Below are 21,073 nucleotides of genomic sequence, written 5' to 3' on the forward strand. Positions count from 1 at the left end.
ATTAAAATACATTCTTCTGCGTTTAAAATCATTTTTAGCATGTTTGGGTTTATTAAAAAATCTAAAGATTTTTTGAAAATTTTCGATGCAAAATCTTTTTTTTTCGATACAATTTTTGTTTTTGTCAGATCTTAGATTTTTTGAAAACTAATGATTGCAAAACAACTGAACTAGTGTAAAATGCATTTTAAAACATTTTTTTCATTTAAATGTGAAGACTATGGCTTGTTATTTAAATTTTTATAGTTTTTATATTTTTTGCCCCCCCCCCCCTTGACCTCGGCCAGGGCCGAGGGCAAAAACTTTTTAAATATTTGCATCGGCCTTAATTAAAAGATTAAAAAATAATATTCTTCTTAAAAATTCGATCGTATCTACGAACATAAATTATTACTAAGATGATAAATAGTAAATTTTCATAATATCACTATATTTTGTATAGACAATTTTTTTAACAATTGTTTATCAGTTTTAAAGTACTTACTAAAAATCCATATGGTAAACTCGACCCTACTGAAAAACTTTTTAAATGCTCTCAACAAATAACGAAAAGTTAAATCATACTTTATAATAGGTGCAAGTCATTGGTAGGAACACTACTGATCTGGGAAAAACAGAATTTTGAAAAAATAAGCCTTTTAACGAACCCTAAACCTTATTATTTAAAAAAAAAACTTCTTTAAATCTTATGCCCCGTGGCGTTTACTTCATTTAAGTGTTTTTGTGGCATTGCTAGCAACAATTCCTCATACTGGAAATAATCAAAATTGTAAAAAATACGGCCGTACGAGCGATTGTTCCTCTTGCCCCATAAGGTCGTCATGCCCCACCTTCCCCTACATTTATTCTAGAAACGAAGTTGTTATTGCTCCTATTGCTGGCAATAGATTTTGTTTACTCCAAATAACATTTCAATGATTTTTTTGGATTCTGATGGATTTTCAATATTGCTATAAAATTCGACACAATTCAAACCAGAATACTTTGAAATACTTAGAAAGTGACAAAAAATTTCCAAACACTATCGGAGAAAGACCTAATTGGCATACAATAAAGCAACACAAAGAACCATCCCATTTTGTTGCCATACATGCTCCCCATCTCCGACCCAGTTACAAAAACCACTCTGTGATCAGCAATCAGATGTTATCTGCCCAGAAGTAAAAATTGCTTTCAAATTGTTTCTCCCCAATTCCCCCTCCCCCCCCCCTCCCCTTTGTTGGTACCAACTCGAACCATTTTTCGAACACGCGACCAAACCAAACTCGTTATCGTTTTTGGCACAGCATCTATCCTGGCCTGGCGGTGCGAGTTGAGTTAAGGAAGGTTCGCCTGTTGTTGGCAGCACCCAATTAGTGACATTTTATGGCAGCGATAATAGGTGCTTCGCCCCTGCAATCGCTCAGCGCTGTTCGATTGGATCGATATGGGTCGTTTATCAGTCACTAGTGTCAATTTCCCGATGAACACCAGCATTGATTCGATTACAACAATTTGTTAGATAACGCCAATTGGGTACTTGCGGTGATAAATTGATTGGTTCTGCTCAGCATTATGAAACGATTTTGAGAACACTGAAATATACAAATAAAAATCGGTTTCTGGGAACAGCTTTGTGACTAAATTTCCCCGAGCTAAATCCGCCATAAATTGAATTTATTCCTACATCAAACACTAACAATTCTCGGAAGAGCCAGGTCCAATCAGTTCTCCCTCAGTGATATTATACCAACCATCACGCAGCAATATAAGGAGACGAAGAGAGCTGCTCGCCCTAATTGACGTTCAATTATTCCCTCTGTTTGGCCGTACATAATCTAATCACCCCTTTTTCACACCCCTACAAATTTGAGCCCAATGTTGTTAGCTCACATGTTCATTTTATGACGATCCTGAAAAAACGTAAGCACTTTGCCCCTTTGCGGCGTATAAAATGTTGCTCATCATCGTGATCATTTAGCAAAATCCTCACTTAATCCCTTCCAGCAGTAGCAACATTTCGGCGAAACATTAACACATTTCATCTCGTAAATCCAATTTTCATTACTCGCGCCGCGCCACAACGATTAGCACGGCGAGAAAAATTTCGAAATTTTGAGTTGAAGGGAAAACATGTATTTTAACGTCATCCCAAATGATTTATTTTTTCGAAACTTGAAATCTCAATCAGGAGAAATAAAACGAGTTGAACAACAACATCATGACGAAAGAAGAAGAAGAGTCTCCTCCTGCCATCATCAGTCATAAAATCATATTTGGGGGAAGTCATCAAAACGGCTCATGTGACGAGAGCCGGCGACGACAAATGAATATAATAAAACAGGTTTACATTTTATTGGAATAAATTGTCATAAAAGAGCGATATAGAGGAGATACACACCTCGCCACCTCGCCAGCCCGGACTGTTTGTGCCTGTGGCGGAGGCCCTCATCATGATATGTTAAGCAAAATATCCCCCCCCCCCCCTTTTCAGACCATCAACCCCGTCCTCAACCACCCGAAAAATACACGCGTGCGTTCGATCGAGCATATATAATATGGAAACAATTAACAAAATTGATTTTCATTACATATTAAATACTCAATCATGGTTGAAACAACAACAGCAGCAGCAGCAGGAGCAGGACGATAGTCTATCCCACTCTGGCAGGATGCAACTCCATTCTCCATTCAGCAAAACGGCAGCCGAAGCAGCAGGGTTGTTGTGGTGTATATTTATTCGCATTTATGTTTTATATCGGGTTTTAAACGCTTCCAGTGCACATACTCACAAGAGCGTCGAGCTGGAGCATCATGTAGGCAATTGTGGAGAAAGAAGAGAAAGGTTTGGGGGTACGGCAGGATGACGATGACTTTGGAGGACGAATTGGCTTTGAGTACTTCTGAATAAGACAATAATTTTGAGGATAAGGTATGAATTTCAATGGAATTATTCGGATTCGTTGAATCATTGAAGTGAAAAGCAAAAAAGTAGGGTAATGAAAAATAAATAGATTTGTTTGAATTTTTTGTCTTAACCTACAGTCATCCCACATATTCGGAACACCCACAAATTCGGAACACTTTTATGATAATTTGTCAATAGCATGCCAAAAGTAGCTTTTCTGTCGACCTTACTATTTTTAGAACCTTCATTTGGACATTATCTTGCTATTTCACTAGTAAAAGTAGTACTTTTTGAACAAAAAACTTCATTCCAAGACTATTTTGTCCAGAGCAGCAAAACACTGCCTCCAAATGGCCTGTTTCATAATTGTGGGATGTTATTGTTCCTCCCACAATTGTGGAACACCTGAATTTAACTGATATTTTCACAAAAAAAGTTATCAAACGATGTATAAAACATCACTAAGCTTGAGTTTCATTGGTTTCAGTGTGTGAAGTCATTATTTGGTAATAAATATGTACTCCTGGAGAGATCCAAAGTTTGTTTACATTCGTAAGAAAAAAGTGTTCCGAATTTGTGGATTTCAAGGGTCAAAGTAATTCTTCAAAAACTTCATATAAAAGTTAAAATTTGCAGATGTTCGATACAGCATTCGAAAGATCGCAAGAAAAGCTTTCAAATGAAGGTAAAAGCGAATCATTAAGTTCAATTATCGATTTGCTATGATTTTTTGAACATTGGCTGATCTGGAAACCGTTCCGAATATGTGGGATGACTGTACTAGAACAAAAGCGAAATCTACAAAAATCACCACACGTAAGTAATTTTTCTTAAATATTTTTTGTTGGCCGAAATTTTCATTTTTTTTTGATTTTTCGTAATTAAAATACGCAACTGTTGGTACCAAAACATGTATATCGCTGAAATTTTGAAATAATCGCAGTTTTAGTGAAAAATGTAGATTTTTCCCGTTTTCTTCATTTTGACCTGGATTTTATTTTCAAAAAAAATATTCCTCAGAGTCCTGTTAATGAACTCCACCCATATTTCAGTATGTAAAATTGTCCAAGGAATCCTATAAAAATATTTCCAGATATAGGTTCTTTTTGAAAAAATGTTTTTGTGAAAATCGACGAAAATGGCAATTTTTCGGACCACCCTAACACGGCGTTGGTCACCCTAATGATTCGACCATAGAATGTTAAGGTGAAGCCGTCGATCATTTTCGGAGGAAATTGAACATCACTCTAAAATATTATGTACAAAATTCAATTCAACGAATTTCTGCACCAAAAAGAATCAGCATGTGCAGGTTGTTGCCTTTTTGAAGCCACTTAAGGAATTTTTGATCTAAATCAAATGTGTCTCAAAATTTATATATTTTTGTGGAACAATCATTGACGTCCTAGTTGGCAGTCATTGATTAATGACGATTTCCATAACATCGCAAGGAATGTAAGAATCCTTACCAAAAAATATTAGCATGTGTGGAGCACTATTCTCAATAACTTGTAGAAAGAATTTTGTCAAAATATTGATAGCGACGCAAAAGTTATATCATTGAACGAAAAATCATGGCAATGCTGGAAGTCTTCACGTTAAGAGAAAAGAAAATTAAAAATTGTACTTTTAATGATTTGATTATTTGTACCTCCTCATTAGGATGACATTAAAAAAAATCGTAATCAGGATACCCCCTGGCTCGATTTTTTATATTAAAAATAAATTACTGTACACAGCCAAATCGGTTAAGGTTCAAGGTTCGCTATAGATAAGGCTACCAACTCTTGCTGAGCAAAAATCCGTACACTTTGCCGATATGACACCATGGTGTAAAAAAAATGTCAATGAATTATTTAGATAAATTAGATTTAATATATTTGAGAATTAAAAATATAAAACTGTGTCGTTTTTACAGCAAAATGCTATCAGAGTGCTTATGACGTGCACGTTTAAAAGTATTCATAAAAAAAACCGTGATTTGAATCAAATCATTATGTTCTTCATTTTTTTTGTTAAATTTTTAAAAAAATAAACGTTATAACGTTTAAAAGTTTACTAAATGTCAAGTTTGCTTATCGTTCTTAGTGTTTTCACGAACAATTTTCCAGAGTTTTTTTTATTGAAAAGGTCTTAAAACATGTAAAACACAACTGTTGTAGGCCCTTTAGAAAAACTCTAGATTTGTTAATCCAAATGTTTTCACAAGTTTTAGAAAGCCTTTGGAAATGGATAAATATATTTAGTAAGGAATTTCTAAAAGAACCATTCTAGAGTTTTTTTTTAAAGGTCCTATCAACATATGAAAGCAGGCCCGTAGCCAGGGGGGGGGCTTCCGGGCTGCAGCCCCCCCCGAAATTTTTTCCAATTTTTTTAAAATTGAACTACCTTAAAAAAATCTTAAATCAATGATTGTGTGTTCTCTTCCCAGAAATAATTTGTAAGATAGAGAATCAAGAATTGATTGATCAAACTAAGTAATTTGCCTGTCCATTGCCGGGCTCAGTTTTTGTAGATTATGGATCCAAAATTTGGATATTTAAAAATTGAGCTGCAGATTTGAACATTGTTCCATTCAGTAACATCTCATTTATCTTGTAGTTTTAGCATTACATTGGTTAGGATGGTCCAAATCTGGGCTTACTTGGGGCTATCCCCTGAAATCAAAGATTTACGCATCACTAGCCTAAGTTCCAAAATTTGAGCTTTTTCTGACCACTGACCACCAAGTTTGGGCAAAATCGTCAAATTGTATGGAGAAAAGCAACTGTTTCAGTTTTTGACGAATGGAACGCGCAATAACTATCCAGTTCTTATCAATTTTCAGAACTAATATCTTCTTTAAATTTGGAAAAACTTTCCCGAAGACACCTTATTTTTTTGGGTTTTTTGCTAGAAAGTTATTAACCTTCGAAAATAGCAATTTCCGAGCGGACTGCTCTAAGGGGCTACATAGAAATAATTACCGTCATCTGGGGCGAATCGGGACTACAGTCTGAATAGGGACAGCAAAAATCCTTAGATCTTGTTGTCTTATTTTTGATTGTAGAACTTAGGTATGACCCCTGAAGAACCATAAAATAATTTAGAATTTTTGGATTCAATGTGGCGGTCAAAATGGAGGTCAAGAAATATTTCTGGTGTTTTTTTTTTAAAGGTCTAATAAACCAAATTTCCAGTTTTTGCTTTTTGGGTGCTTTTGAAACCGTCAGGGGGTATTAAAAACACCCAAAAAAGCAAAAACTTGGTGTATTGGACCATTAAAAAAACAGATGCCGAATTTGATGTTAAAAACAAGCAAATAAAACATGCCGATTTCATTTGTTCCTGATTCGGTTATCCGAAGTCCTTCGAACTTCGGATAATCGAAACTTTGGATAATCGAGGCTTTGGCTAGTCGAATTTGGATTGTAAAATTAATAGCCCTCCTTTATTTGCATTAAAACCTTTAAACTGTTATTACATGTTTTTTCTCTACATTTTTCAAAATTTATCATAATTTCTCAAAAATATTTAGATTTTGTTTTCAAAAACGAAAGCATTTAATATGAAAAACATTTGAGTGAATTTTGACTATTATCAGAAATACAATTCTAATTTTATCGTTTTGGTTTTAAGAATATGGTTAGTTACATATCTTAGACCTTAGAGAAAAATGCTTAAGAAATATCTGTGTGTATTTTTTTATTACTTTTTCGTAAACCTTTTTTCCGAAACCACTCGTCCAAAATGCTTTCTTTTGGTCACATTTTTTAGTTTCCACCGTGGCCAATCTCCAATTTTTATTTAATATATCAAAATCGGAAGATCAACTAAGTGAATACTTATTATCAACTAATTTTCACTTTGTGCATGAGCTTGCGATTTTTAAAGGAAGAAATAAAATGATAAAAATATTCAAAACGTTAAAAAATTTAAGCTTGGATTCAAAAACTCTGAAATTAAATTAATTAAACATCACTTTCAAATTATATAATTTCTGATCAATAATTCATTTTTCAACTATTTAATTTCTATTTTTGGATTTTACAGATTAGAATTTGCATTTTGAAAATTTTAAAATTTCTTTATTATTTTTATAATTTCTTATTTCTGAATATCAATTGTAAATATTTTCCAAAGTTTATGTTGCCACCTTTTCAAAATGGACCAAAAACAGAGAGCAAATACAATATTAAAAAAAAAAGTTTCACAATTTTAATGGAAATAACTTATTTCGATTAAGTCTTTTAGGACCAGCGACCAGGTCGGTCCGGAAAACAAATTTGAAATGTTTTTCCTGCTTTGATAATCATATACGACATGTTTGGGCTCGTTTAAAAATATTTAGAATTTTTGTAACATGTCGCGGAACCGCGAAAAGTTTTTTCTCACGAAAAAAGGATTTCGCCATCAGCTAGATATTTTTAAAACTAATGATGCAAAACAACTGTACTGATTTAAAGTGTGTTTTGAACACTTTTAAAATAATAAAACCATAGCTTGTAGTTTTGATTTGTAACCCTCTCAACTTTGGTCAGAGTTTAGTGACATAAACTTCAGAATAATATTCGCAACGGCTAATTGAAGATTTAAAAATTTTACACTTTCAAATTTCTAAATTTTCATAATTTTGATTTAATTTTTTTGGTATTAGACAAAGAAATGCCAGAAATCAAAAATAAAAATAATAAAAACATAAAAAATTTAAGATAACAATTCAACAGAATAATATCAAAAAATCTGAAATTCCAAAAATTAAAAAATCTAAAACTGAAAATTAATAAAATAATTGATACTTAAGAAATCCTAAACTAAAAAAAATATCATTTTAAAATTAAGTTATTCAAAATCCAATAAATTATGTTATTTCAATCTTAATTTTTGGATGCTTTAAATATTTTTATGTTTGATTTCTAGTATGCCTAAATTAATTTATATTTACCAGAAAATTAAGTGATTTTTGTAATGGCTTTTCCCTTATTTCAGCATTTTAAGATTCAGCGTTTTGATAGTCAGCTTCATGAGGCAATTCTTCAATATTATTTAAGCGAATACATTATTTTCAAACGTTATTTTCAGTCGCATCCAAATAAACAAATCAAAATCTCATCAACACATATTGCTCCCGAAGAAATATCAAACGACGCTTTTGTTTCTGTTCCTTTTCAGCTGCGTACCGCTTAAGAGAAGTCTTTTCGCAAACCTTTTCTTGACCGTTCCTTGAGATTTTTTGTATGGAGTTTTAAGAGTCTCCGTACTACAGGACATTTTTTAAAATTTTCTTTTGAAAGTAGAATATAGTTCTTGTAGCAAAATTCAGACTAAGATTTGATTTACAGGAAAAATGTAATTGATTTAAGAATTCTTACATAAAGTGTTCTTTACTTTTAAAACAAAAATTTAAGATAATAATTACACATGATAATTTAAAAAAAATCAGAAATTCCAAAAATGAAAAAAATCAAATACATAAAAAATATAAAATAATTGCAACTAAAAAAATCCTTGAATTATATAAAAAAAAAACATTTTTTATCATTTTTAAATAAAGATATTCAAAAAATAATTTTCAATCATTTCAATAAATTATGTTTTAATAATCTTATTTTTTTTTATGCTTCGAATATTGGTATGTTTGAATTCAAGTGCAGACTAAGATTAGATTTACAGGATAAAACTAATCAATTTATGAATTCTTACATCTTTATTTTTAATTTAGCAACGTTTCGTAAATATAAAATTTCTAAACCATAAAATGTGCAGGATTTTGTTCCTAGAGTCAAGATATTGCTTGAACAAACATCGATTTTAATAAATGGTTACAATCCTAAATTATTAAACATGTATATAGATTAAAATTTTATTAAAAAATTATCTTTAGAATTGAGATCTGATTAAATTTTGTTGTCATGTTTTAAAATTTTATTTTTGCTCAAATTCTGGACCAATTTTCAGAATACAATGAGTAATGAATTTGAAAATGGCGTTTAGTCGGAATATTAAAGTTAAACATGATTCGTTTTAATGTTTGATGCAATCGAGGAAAATTTTAACGGTTACATATGCATTTAAAAATGGTTACATATGCATTATTAACAACTCTTCCAGTGAATATTTTGGCGTTAAAAATTAATTTAATACATTTTATCTAAATTTTTTAACACATTAAAATTAAACACAGGCACTGATTTTTTTTCTTCAAATATATATTTATTATAGGCCTACACAGAAAAAAATGTGAAATTACTCGACACGGAAAAAATGAATCACATGTAAACTCAGTTGATGTAAACTTGAGATTCGACGTAATTTTTTTTGTTGCCATGGAGACACTTCAGAAGCTGAAATTTCAACGATTATATTTTTTTGTATTTCATTAAAATTATTTATTTTTGAGAGCACCAGGAGCTTCGCAAAATATGAAATGGCTTCAATAGCTTAGAACAATTAAAATTAAACATTGTTTAAGTTTGTTTATAAAATTTTAAGAAAAACAAATATTCCAGTTATGAGTTTTATGTTGTGCTAGAAAAAATGAAAAATGTTAGACAAACCATCACAATTATCACACAGCTGAAAATGTAAATCCAGACAGTTTTAAATTTCTCTCAGTATAAAATACAGAAAACATAATACTTATGGTTAGATAAATCGATATTTCTTTAAAAAAAAATATGCTTTCAAAAATTTGATTCAAGTTAAGTATATTTTAAATTTAGCGACGTTTATCACGATATTGGATTACAATTAAACAATTTAAGAAAATGTTAAAAAAAAACACTTTCTCTACTCCTTTAATACAAACTAGCTGTTAAAATAAAGAAAAAAAAATGACGAACGAGTTTCTTCAATAAATACATTGAAAACTTAATATGAAAATCTTCGAAAACTTTTTTGCATACATTACATTAAAATTTTACAATTCATCTCAATAATTATACCACAAACCAAGTGATGGTATAAATGATTTGCTGATTTTTATACTCCTTGAATTTTTGCACCCAAGCCCCCCCCGAACAAAAATCCTGGCTACGGCCCTGTATGAAAGACAATAGTTCAAACACTCTAGAATTATTGATAATCAAGTTTGAATTGAGGAAACCCCAGAAAACTCCCCTTTTTAAATCAAACTCACAGAAAAATAAAAATTTCTAGTTCACAAAAGCTTCGACCAAATCAAAAAAGCAATTCAATGATTAAAAAGTTGTCAAAATTCCGTACAAATCCGTATTATGCGTAAAATTCCCTACAAAAAATCCGGCCTGTTAAAAATCCGCGAAGAGGTTCGAAAATCTGTATGGTAAGGAAAAAATCCGTACAGTTGGTAGCCTTAGCTATAGACCATTAAAATTGGTGAAAAAAATCTCTTCATAACAAAACGATTTCCTTAAATCTCTATAATTCGTCAGGGTTAACTCGGATCGTTTTGCAATGTTTAACAAAGATGTTTGTCATCAAATTTGATGTAAGAATCTCACACTTGACAATATTTTTTTTACTGATTTTTCCATACAAACTTCAACGATCAATAGCGCCCCTCAACCTTAACCGATTCGGATCAAAATTGGCATAGTTATTTTGTGTATCTAAAGAATGATTTTCCAAAATTTTATATTTTTCTTGTCACTTTTTGCCTTCCTCACTGAGGTAAGGCTATAATCCTGCTCTAAAAATGAACTTTTTATTAAAAGCTCGAAGACCCACCTTCATGTATACATATCGACTCAGAATCGAAAACTGAACAAATGTCTGTGTGTGTGTATGTGTGTGTATGTGTGTGTATATGTATGTATGTGACCAAAATTCTCACTGAGTTTTCTCAGCACTTGCTGAACCGATTTTGACCAAACTAGTTGCAATCGACTTGGTATTGGGTCCCATACATCGCTATTGAATTGTTTGAAGTTTCGATAACTCGTTCAAAAGTTATGTATAAAAATGTGTTTTCACATGTATCCGGATCAAATTTATATGCATGTAAACGATGTCCGAATCCATCACCCGACCCATCGTTGGATAGGTAATCGAGAGACCTTTCCAACGAATCAACAACATTGAAGATCTGGCAACCCTGTCTCGAGTTATGACCACTTAAGTAATATTTATGTACTTTTTTGAAGCCGGATCTCAATTAAATGTATGCAAACGATGTCCGGATCCATCATCCGACCCATCGTTGGTTAGGTAATCGAAAGATCTTTTCAATGAATCCAAAACATTGAAGATCTGGCAACCCTGTCTAGAGTTATGACAACTTAAGTGATATTTATGTACTTTTTTAACCCACCGGCAGTCGCGTAAGTATACTTTGTACACAGTTTGTAAGGGCACTTGTAAGAAAGGTAAAAACATGCGAATTCCAGAAGGTTGCCTAAGCTATGTCCGGATCCATCATCCCATCTTTGGTTAGGTAATGAGTCTTTCCAATGAGTCTATAACATGGAAGATCTGGCAACTCTGTCTTAAATTATGACCGCTTAAGTGATACTTGTGTATTTTTTTAGAAATGGATGGAATTTGAGTTCAAACCCATCATATCACCAAATGTTGGAAAAAGTGAGGAAGGCTCCAACCACATATGTGGATTAAGTTAGTTTTTTTTTGTTACGCTTGTTAAGGTCATCCTAAACTTATCTGAAAATGATTTACAACTGTAAATCGAAAATTCTTCTTGTAAACATTGCCAAAGTCACCAATTCGACCAGAAACACCGTTCACATGATCTCGATTGTCAAAATTGCATGAAGTATCGTGTGGACAAAATAATGACGCTAAAATAACCTCTTTTGAGAAAAAGTTAGTACTTACAAAGCTTATGGCCAGATTAAAAATAAAAAAAAAATATAAAAAAATTAATAACAAGCCAAAGTCTCAAAATTTAAGTGTTTAAAAATGAATTTTACATTAGTTCAGTTGATTTGCAATCATTAGTGTTCAAAATGTTAGATTTGGCGAAAACAATAATTTCAGCAAAAAAAAACCTTTTGCGATACTGTACCTCGAATTTTTAAAAATTTAAAATTGTTAAATAAACCCATACAGGCTTAAAATGATTCTAACCGCAAGGGATTGCATTTTCAGTTATTTTCTGCAAATTGCACATAAATTTTCATTGGCATTTTGAAATTTTTAGAAAAAAAAATATTTCAAAATGCCAATGAATTTTTCAGACCGACTCTGAAGGCGCCCCTTGGGGGGTGACAAAAACTTTGTATAAAATTTGTACCTGCCTTTTGAAAATAACAAAATTGATACTACACAGAAAAAAAGTTGAATTTTGGAATGTTGAACATTTGGTAGGTTGAATATTACTTCTTTTTTCAGTAATATTACATGAAAATGTGTAAAAATGTGAACATGATGAATATTCATCAAAAACTGATGAAAATTCATAATTTTCTGGGTATAATTAATCATTTTTTTACACCATCTGTCACCAATTCCTGATGAATATTACCATCAGTTTTGTCTGTGTAGTGTAACTGATAATTCTTGAAAAAACCGAAACAATATTTTTGGTTATCATGTTCGTAGCCCATAAAACGAATAAACAAATCTTCAAAATTCTACAAATATCACTCCCAAATGCGCTAAATGCCACGTTACGCCAAGCGCTCGTAATTGAAAATCCTGACATATCGCGCCAGCTCCATGGTCGTTGAAGTCGGCACCGAAGCGCTCTACTGCTGCAGATGACGATGATTCTGATGCTCTAAATTATCTCGTTTTCAAGTGCCGCGCTCGCCGGCAGCATTTTTGGTATCATTGCGACGCTGCTAATTAGCCTACCAACATGTTCTTCTTCTTCTTCTGCTACTTTTTCCCACTCTGAAAATAAAACCAGCCAGCCAGCCAGCTCTGCTGTACCTACATAATTTAAATTTAATGAAATAAATGTAATAATCGTCACAGAGAATTGAGCACGTCGAGCGAAAAAGTCATGAAGTGCTCAAACACACTCACAAAAACGAAATGTTAATTACGGTTAAATAGAACCATTGGATCTGACAGACACAGCGAAAAAAAAACCGCTCACCATTTTGTGGGTGCGGATTTGAGAGGAGGACGGGATCCAAACATGGAAGAGGCCTGGCCGTAAATGCACTCATTTAGGAGCACAAGAACACACACAGTTTTCAGCAGAAGCTGAGAGCACAGAGGCGCAAAAGTACATGAAAATGAGGAGGATGCTGCGAGCGATGAGCGATGGAGATGAAATGAAACGAAGATTATAAAATGTGTGTTTTTAATTATTTTTCACTCGCCCCGACCGCCTCCACCTCCCTCCTCTTTTCCCGGGGGTAATTCTCCGTGAAAAAAAAAGTGAACAGTGAAAGAGACCTCAGGCCGACTTTCGAAAGATGTCATCAACGTTGAGAAGAGGGTCGGAGGTGGACGATTTCGGGGCTGAATTCAAGAAATATTTTGCATGATGATGACGCTTTGAAAACGATTTATTTATACACATACACACCATTTGAGATTTAATTAAAGAGGTTGATGGACATACGGAGGGAGACGGCCAGATTCAAAAACACATACAATGTCAAATTTTGCCTGAGGTACTTTGGCCACCGTCGTTTTGTCACATGTTTGGCTAAATTGGCAGGAATTTGGATACGAGACCAGAGAGTGAGAGGCCACGCTGGCATACACCTGGCCGCCAGAAGCCAGGATTCGGGTGGTCCTTCACGTGCTTGGACGGTGTTGGAAGATTGCCATAATCGAGTCGTGCAGTCGGAGGCGGTCAACGGAAGATTTGAATGTTTTGCTTCTGAGCACACCTCATTGAAAGTGTAATGATGGCTGGAAAATATATAGTAGAATGGTCATAGAAAATGTTTCCCCAATATTTCTGCTAAATTAGGCCGCTGCAAATATTTTTCAAACTTTATGTCCACCCTCTCCCTTACAAATTGGTCCGAAAAATCAGGGGCCAAAACATTTTTTTTTCAGAAAATATCGAAATTTTTATAGAAATAGAAGTCTATCCAACTGAAAATATCGTTTAAAAATATTTTGAACTTTTATGAAATTACAATGTAGAGCACCGCAAAACTTTTTTTTTCTCTGGAATTTCTTCGTAATTTTGGAAATTAATGATTGCAAAATAACGGGACAGGTGAATGATGCATTTTTAAAACACTTTTTCCATTAATGTATTGTTAAAATTTAATTGTGTGCAAAATGCCTTGCTCTTTAAATGTTATTTTTCTAATTTGTTTTAAGGAAAAAAAATGTAGATCCGCAAATTTCCAAGCTCTTCTCGGTTTGGAACTATCCAAAAACCACGTGAACACCCCTTGGGAGGGGGGGGAGGGGAGGGGATTGATTGGAGATATAAGATAATCAGAAAAACTGTGCAAAAACAGAATTTGAAACATTTAACATTGACTGAACTTTAACATGGGTCATTCCAGGTCAACTGGGTACACTTTTGGACTCGACCTTTACCGATTTGCACCAAACTTGGAGGGAACGTTCATCTATCGATAGTAAACAGAAAAACCAAGTTTGGTGCTGATTCAACTATCCCTCTATTTTCGGCATCGCTCTTTTTTTGACGATTTTCTAAAAAACTTTTTTTTCTTTTAATCACTACTTAGCAACTATTTGAGCAAACCACTTTCTACAGGTTGCATTTCATAGCAAATTGTCCAAGAAATTCGATAAAAATAAAAAAAAAATATCCTTAAATATCCCCTTATATTATAATTCAACGTATAAAGTATTAAAATTCAGTGTTGACAAATTTCTTATATTTTAATTTGTTTTATTTCATCACCGTCGTGTTTCCCGGACAATTTTACATAAAAATCAATGTAAACCTCAAACTAAAATGAACTATTGGCGAGATACAGCAATTTTACTGAAAAAGTTTGATTTTGCGCAGTGTACCCAGTTGACCTGAAAAGCAATATATGTATTTTGATAATGGCTGTAAAAAAAAACTAAAAAGAAAAGAATCCGAGTCACTGAAAATGGTTTCTTAAAGATTATCAAAAAAATAAAAAAGACACATTCTCCGGCAATGAGCTATTTGGATATTTTACCTCGATTCTGGACTACTTGAAGCTTAAAAAACATGGTTTTCATTAATTGGACTTTTGAATATCATTATGTACAAGTTGGTTAAGTTATGCAACAATTCGTGATAAAATCAGCGTTTTAAAACATTTTTCTGAAAACTCCTGGTTTTCAGCGAAATAAAATCCAAAAATTATTCTTTTGATTGCATTTTGTAGGTTTTCAGATGTACAAAACAGAAATGTCATGGATTTACCGTTTATCTTAAGTTTAGTATTTTTTCAAACTAGTGTAAGTTTACCATTTTATTGCGTTGCAACGTCACGAAAAAGGGACAGTTGTTTATGTCAACAGAAAACTAAACATTCAATCATTTGGATATTTCGGATGCTCTTTGTACTTAGAAAGAGCTTTCAAATGCAACCTAGAGCGACTAAATTGGTTGTCTAGATCCAAAGTTGCAACAGGTTTAAATTTGCGTTGCAACGTCACGAAATTTTAAATCATATTGGTCACATGGCAAAAAAGGTGTATGCGTAGTTGATTGTTGGAGATCAAAGGATTTTAAATATTATATATGTTTTATATAATGTTTCCGAGCCTTTTTTTACAGAAAAATTTTACATGGGTCATTCAGAATTCCGTCACTTAGGTTTGTAGCAACTCGAAAAAAATAGGTATTTTATAAAACTCGTTGAGTAAATCAAAATAGACCGATGTTTACAATGGGGAAAAATTCTAAAACTTTAAAAAAAAAAAAAAATATTCACGTGGTTACTGGATGGCCCCTTTATGATAAACTGATTTATGTGAGGGTTCATTCTAATACAACGCAACAAATTGTTTTATCGCACACATTTATGTAGGCCAAATTATGGTGAAATTCACCAAACAATAATAATCACGTGATTCGATTGTTTTTTGACAAACTTTTGTCACTTTGTTGTTGGACGAACCCTTACCTAAATAAGTTGTATGCAACGTTTAGTTGTTCGCAATTAAAAATGTTATGTTGCGCAGGTAAACAGTTTTATTATTTCCTCAAATTTAATTTAAAAAGCACAAAAGTCAACAAAATAAGTTACGTTGTTTGCTGATCACCCCTTGGAGGCCATCAACAAACGATATGGGCACTTTAGTTATGAATTTCTGTCCTCCTGAAAATTTGAAGCTCCATACCTTCCTTCTAAAACGTTGCAACGTCACGGCGGAATGTGTCAAAACTATTTATTTATTTATAACAAACCTACTTAATCTGATCATCATATAAAATTTAAAGCACATTGAAAAAAAATAAAAATAAAACAAAAATCCAATTTAAGTATTTTAGTAGTAAGTTGTTAAGAAACTGTTGTCCTTATGTTGAATGTAGTCAGGGTCCATTAATTTAATTGTTTTTAAAAGTGTGAAAATCTGTTTTTATGACCATTTCAAAAATATCCCGGGATCCCGGGAATTCCCGGGAATTAGGAAATATGTTTCCCATCACCGGGAAAAAATTACGCCCTAGAAATTATCAAACACCTCGCCTCAATGATCTACAGTCCGATTATCCGAAGAGTTGTACAGTCCAGACTCGATTACAGAAACTTTCATTCCGAATAATGAAAAGTTCGGATAATCTTCACGAGAAAATTTTTTTTTTCGTTTTCTCATTTTTGATAGTTCAGCATAAGTACGACCCGTAAACTACTCAAATATGATTTAGAATTTTCTTAATCCAAGATGGTGGCCAAAATGGCGGTGATTACATATTGAAAAATGCCTTTTTTTAATTAAAAAGGCAATCAAAAATTCAAATTTGACTAAGATGGGATGGCATAACCCAAATTTGAGATCTTAAGTAAGAAAATAAAAAATAAAAACACGGAAAACTTTCATTTTTGGTTGTGGTTCAATTATCCGAAGTCCCATACAAACCTTCGGATAATCGAACTCCGGATAATCGAGTCTGGCCTATATGTGACTTCAGGTAATGATAAGGTTAATTGAATCATATAAAAAATTGAAAATATTTTCTGTATTCTTCTTATTTTCTTACTTTTAACATAAAATTCGAGCTTTGCGACCTCATTTTAGTCAAATTTGAATGGTTGGTTGCCTTTTATATTTACAAATGCAGTTTCTCATTATTTCATCACTGCCATCTTGAATTTGAGAATTCATAATAACTTAAGAGTAGTTTAATGGTTTTACTTATACTTAAGCTTGGCAATCATAAATCGGACTTTTTTTTGATTTGATAATCCTAAGTGATTTTTTTCCAAAGCCTTCGGATAATCGAGTCTGAAATGTGCTTAAATATATACTAATTTGATGATTTCACATAATATGACGAACAAGTTTGTATTACAGAATAATTGTCATTTTTTCGTCACAAAATAATTCTCAGGTGATAATTCATAATCCACCAAGATCTCAAATTCATCTAGCCTCAAAACGTGTTGTTAATTATTTATCAACTCACCCGCACCTTCTTTCCCTCCCTCACTCATAAACCCCATCCTCAAACGATCTCCTTCCCTACCGCACGCCGCAGTAATTAGCCTCGCCGACAGCCAACTTCTTCAAGTCGATCGGGCGCGCGCGCGCAGACTCACGGCAATTAAGGTGAAGCTCCGCCTGTCTGCAAATTTGCGCGCGCGCTCCCCCACTGAAAGAAATCACCGCCAGAGAGAGAGAGTGGGAGAGGGACGAGAGCGAATTACTTGCCGCCCGCCCATCATCAACGATCAACGATCTTGTGTGAGAGAGAGTGAGTGGGAGAAAGATCGTTGGTTGGTTCAGTGATCGCTACTGTGTGTTGATGATCGTTAAATCTTGAAGGAGGGAAAAAAATCTTCCCCGAAAAGTGCTGTCGCTCTAATTAAGGCAATTAAGTAATTGGACTACTTAGAAGCTGCTACTTACTTATGGCCGTTGCTCGACGATGATGACGGCTCTTGTGCTGCTCTGTGCTCACTGTTGATGGCCGTCGGCTTCGTTTGCGGCGATGAGTTTGTATCCAATCAGTGACATCCTTTGTCGTTTAATTTTATTTGAATTGGTATTTTGTTCAGTTCACTCAATTTCCTTTTAAAACTCGCAGTTATTGATAATTTTATTCAAATCACTTTGCACACAATTATTGCACTTGCCGCCGGAGGCTATAAAATGCTCGTTACTTTTCTGTCTCCAACCCTACCCTATTCCGGGAATAGAGTAAACCACACACTCGTAAAATGTACTGTTGCGAAATTAATAATTCCACCCTCCCTCCAACCAAATCGCGACACACAGTATAATAAAGAAATAACCGTAATCAATAGCCACTGCTGACTGACTGACTGTCGTCGTTGCCCAAAGCGCTTTTACACAGCAATTACTCTCGGCTGCTGCTCCTACCCATAATAAAGTGTCACTATAGGAGCATCATAAAACGGCCGCACCAACCGCACTCTCCATCCAATCGTTTGATACTGACGGGCTGCGCTGCGATTTCGTTGCGACCAATGTTGAGAGCAGATGCACGCCGCTGATGACGATGACGATGACGATGATAATCGACACACACACATTCACAACAGATATTATCCAATTTATCATAAAATCACCCACTTTGAAAGTGAGGAGCCGCGACAAACGATGTGAACGAAAAAAAAAAGTGAACTTATGCTGCCTCGTCCCCGAACAACATGTCCTTTCTCTCCGTCTATTGTTCGCGCTGTCCCACTCGGACATTGTGTTGCTTGCCTTTGGTGGGGGGTGGGGGTGGTGGTGTGCGTTTGGATGTTTATGCTGCTGTATGTCCCCTTGTTCATCGCGTGATCGGTTTCGAAAAAGCGACACAATCATTGTCAATTTGTGGCTGGGGTTGTCACAAAAGTAGAATGAGTGAATTTATGACCCAAAAATAAGGTTATGTAATGTTTGAAATATTTTTTTTTGCGGTATTGTGCATCAAAATGTCACTTTTTCAAAAAAAATTTAAGTAGTAATGGTAGTATAGTTTATGCAATTCAGTTGTAAATTACTTAATTTTTCTGCAATCGATCGATTTTTCATCACCTAAAATAACAGTACTGAAAAGTTCTTTTCAGCATCCATATGAGTGCTGAGAAACGGCTTTTCGATGCTATTTTAAAGTTTGACAAAAACCGCGTAAAAAAAAACAAACGTATCACTGAAAAATCCAATTCAAAGGGTGTTTTCCTGAAAAAAAAATTGTTTTCAACTTTTACAGAACTTGACTTTTTCAGCACTCGTCGTATTTTTTGTCCAAATCGGTCAAACTCGTTGGATAAATGTACGACTTATGCTAAAATAGTAGTTTATGCAACAAGTTGCAAAAATTGGATTTTTTCAGCACGAGTCGTATATTTATCAAACGAGGTTCACCGAGTTAGATAAATACGAAGAGTGCTGAAAAAAACAAGTTTTGCAACGAGTTCCATACAACATTTTTTGCAATTCCAAAAAACACACATCGAGTGAAATTTTATGTCAAATTTTCATGTATTTTGTCAATAAATCGTTTAAATCAAAAAATGTTGAAAAGTGTTACTTTTCAAAACAAGTGCTGAAAAGTTCAACTTTTCAGCACCCATTTGAGTGCTGAAAAGTAGAACTTTTCAGCATTTATTTTGAAAAATGTTGCTATTCGATTTTGTTATTTTTGGTACAGAAAAGTAGGCTATTTCGTCGTTCAAGAATGACAGGAAAAGTAAGTAGTTTCACGATGGAATTGCAAAAATCTTCTTATGAAATTGAAGTTTACGAATATGATACAATTTTTGAGAAAATATTCTCTACATGACAAAGAGATTTCCAGAATAATCAGCAATTTTCAAAACTAAAAACGTAAAATTTTATATTAAAAAATAGGTTAAAAATTAAATCTTAGCTCCACAAATAATTCATGTACTTCATATTTAAAAACTCTTCCTTTTTTCATCCTTAAAAAAATACACAACAAATTAAGTATATCAATATACAGTCGACTCTTTGGCTGTCGATCTTCTCGATATCAATAATGCTCCATGTACCGATGAATTCTTCAGTCCCTTCAAGCTGCATACTTCGATTGTCTTTATTCCTCGATATTTTCTCTTGCCTGAAGGATCTCTTCCTCGACGGTCCCTTGGATTCTATTTGCTTTAAATAACTATTCCGGTTGTCAATAATTTCACTTTCTCATGGCTTGCATAGACATTTTTCTTTGAGAAACGAAGCTTTGAAGGGTGTTTGACATTTCTTTGTTTTTGTTTGCTGGACGTTGCCATGATTCTCTCCTATAGCTGGTCAGCAAGAAAAAACAAATTTCAATCGAGTCTTCATTTTGCATCGTTCTGTAATCTGATGCTTCTCTTCCTCGACGGTCCCTTGGATATTGACAACCAGAGAGTCGACTGTATTTAATATATTTTATATTTTTATTATTTATTTTTATATATACAGCAATTCCATTTGAAAAGAGCCTAAACCAAAAAAAAAGTTCTCCGATCGGGCTCAAAATTTTTCTGGGGGTTCCTTGGCCAAAATAATTAGACCCGTATTTTTTTGTTTGGCCATTAGGGAGGCCTACATCGTGCTAGGGTGGTTCAAAAATGGCAATTTTCGTCATTTTCGCAAAAACCACTTTTTCTAAAAATCATATCTCCGCGCCATTTCATCCGATTTTAGCTGTCTTAGACGCAAAGAAAGGTGATGAGTTTGGCTATTTGGGAAAAATAGTAAAAGTTCCAAAATCTAGCTTAACTATTGAAAAAGTCGTATGAAAACTTAAAATGGCGTTTTGACCGTGTCAGGACCAAAGAGCCTATGTCTGAAAATATTTTATCGGATTCCTCGGAAAATTTCACATAACATATCAAAAAATTGGCGATGTCGAACCGTACGTTTTGGAGATACGATTTTTGAAAATAAAAACTGCGTTTTCGACGCGCCACGCGCAAAAACGGGAAAATGACGAAATCGGCAAAAATCAACTTTTTCACTAAAACTGCGATAACTTTAAAATTTCAGCGATGACCTATACATGTCTGGGTACCAAAATTTTCGTAATTGAGAGACGCAACTTTTGGTACCATAACATCTATAGGTCATCGCTGAAATTTTAAAGTTATCGCAGTTTTAGTGGAAAAAGTTGATTTTTGCCGATTTCGTCATTTTCCGTTTTTGCGCGTGGCGCGTCGAAAA

General features: G+C 33.7%; 1 protein-coding gene across 11 annotated transcripts in view; it reads right to left on the minus strand.

Moving 5' to 3' along the window:
- Positions 1-21,073, minus strand: part of LOC6032080 (homeobox protein Hox-A3a) — a 51,348-nt gene that overhangs the window by 18,664 nt on the left and 11,611 nt on the right. For 7 of the 11 annotated variants that reach the window (XM_038248842.1, XM_038248838.1, XM_038248837.1 and 4 more), the window contains exon 2: positions 17,807-18,042. The exons of 1 other annotated variant lie outside the window; for it this stretch is intronic. The gene's annotated coding sequence lies outside the window, so the exon portion shown is untranslated. Of the gene's footprint in view, positions 1-17,806; positions 18,082-21,073 lie in introns of all 11 variants that reach the window. 3 more of the 11 variants (XM_038248841.1, XM_038248839.1, XM_038248836.1) reach the window with 1 other exon arrangement.

Source organism: Culex quinquefasciatus, chromosome 1, assembly GCF_015732765.1.
Source record: "Culex quinquefasciatus strain JHB chromosome 1, VPISU_Cqui_1.0_pri_paternal, whole genome shotgun sequence".
In the NCBI taxonomy this organism is placed as follows: Eukaryota; Metazoa; Arthropoda; class Insecta; order Diptera; family Culicidae; genus Culex; species Culex quinquefasciatus.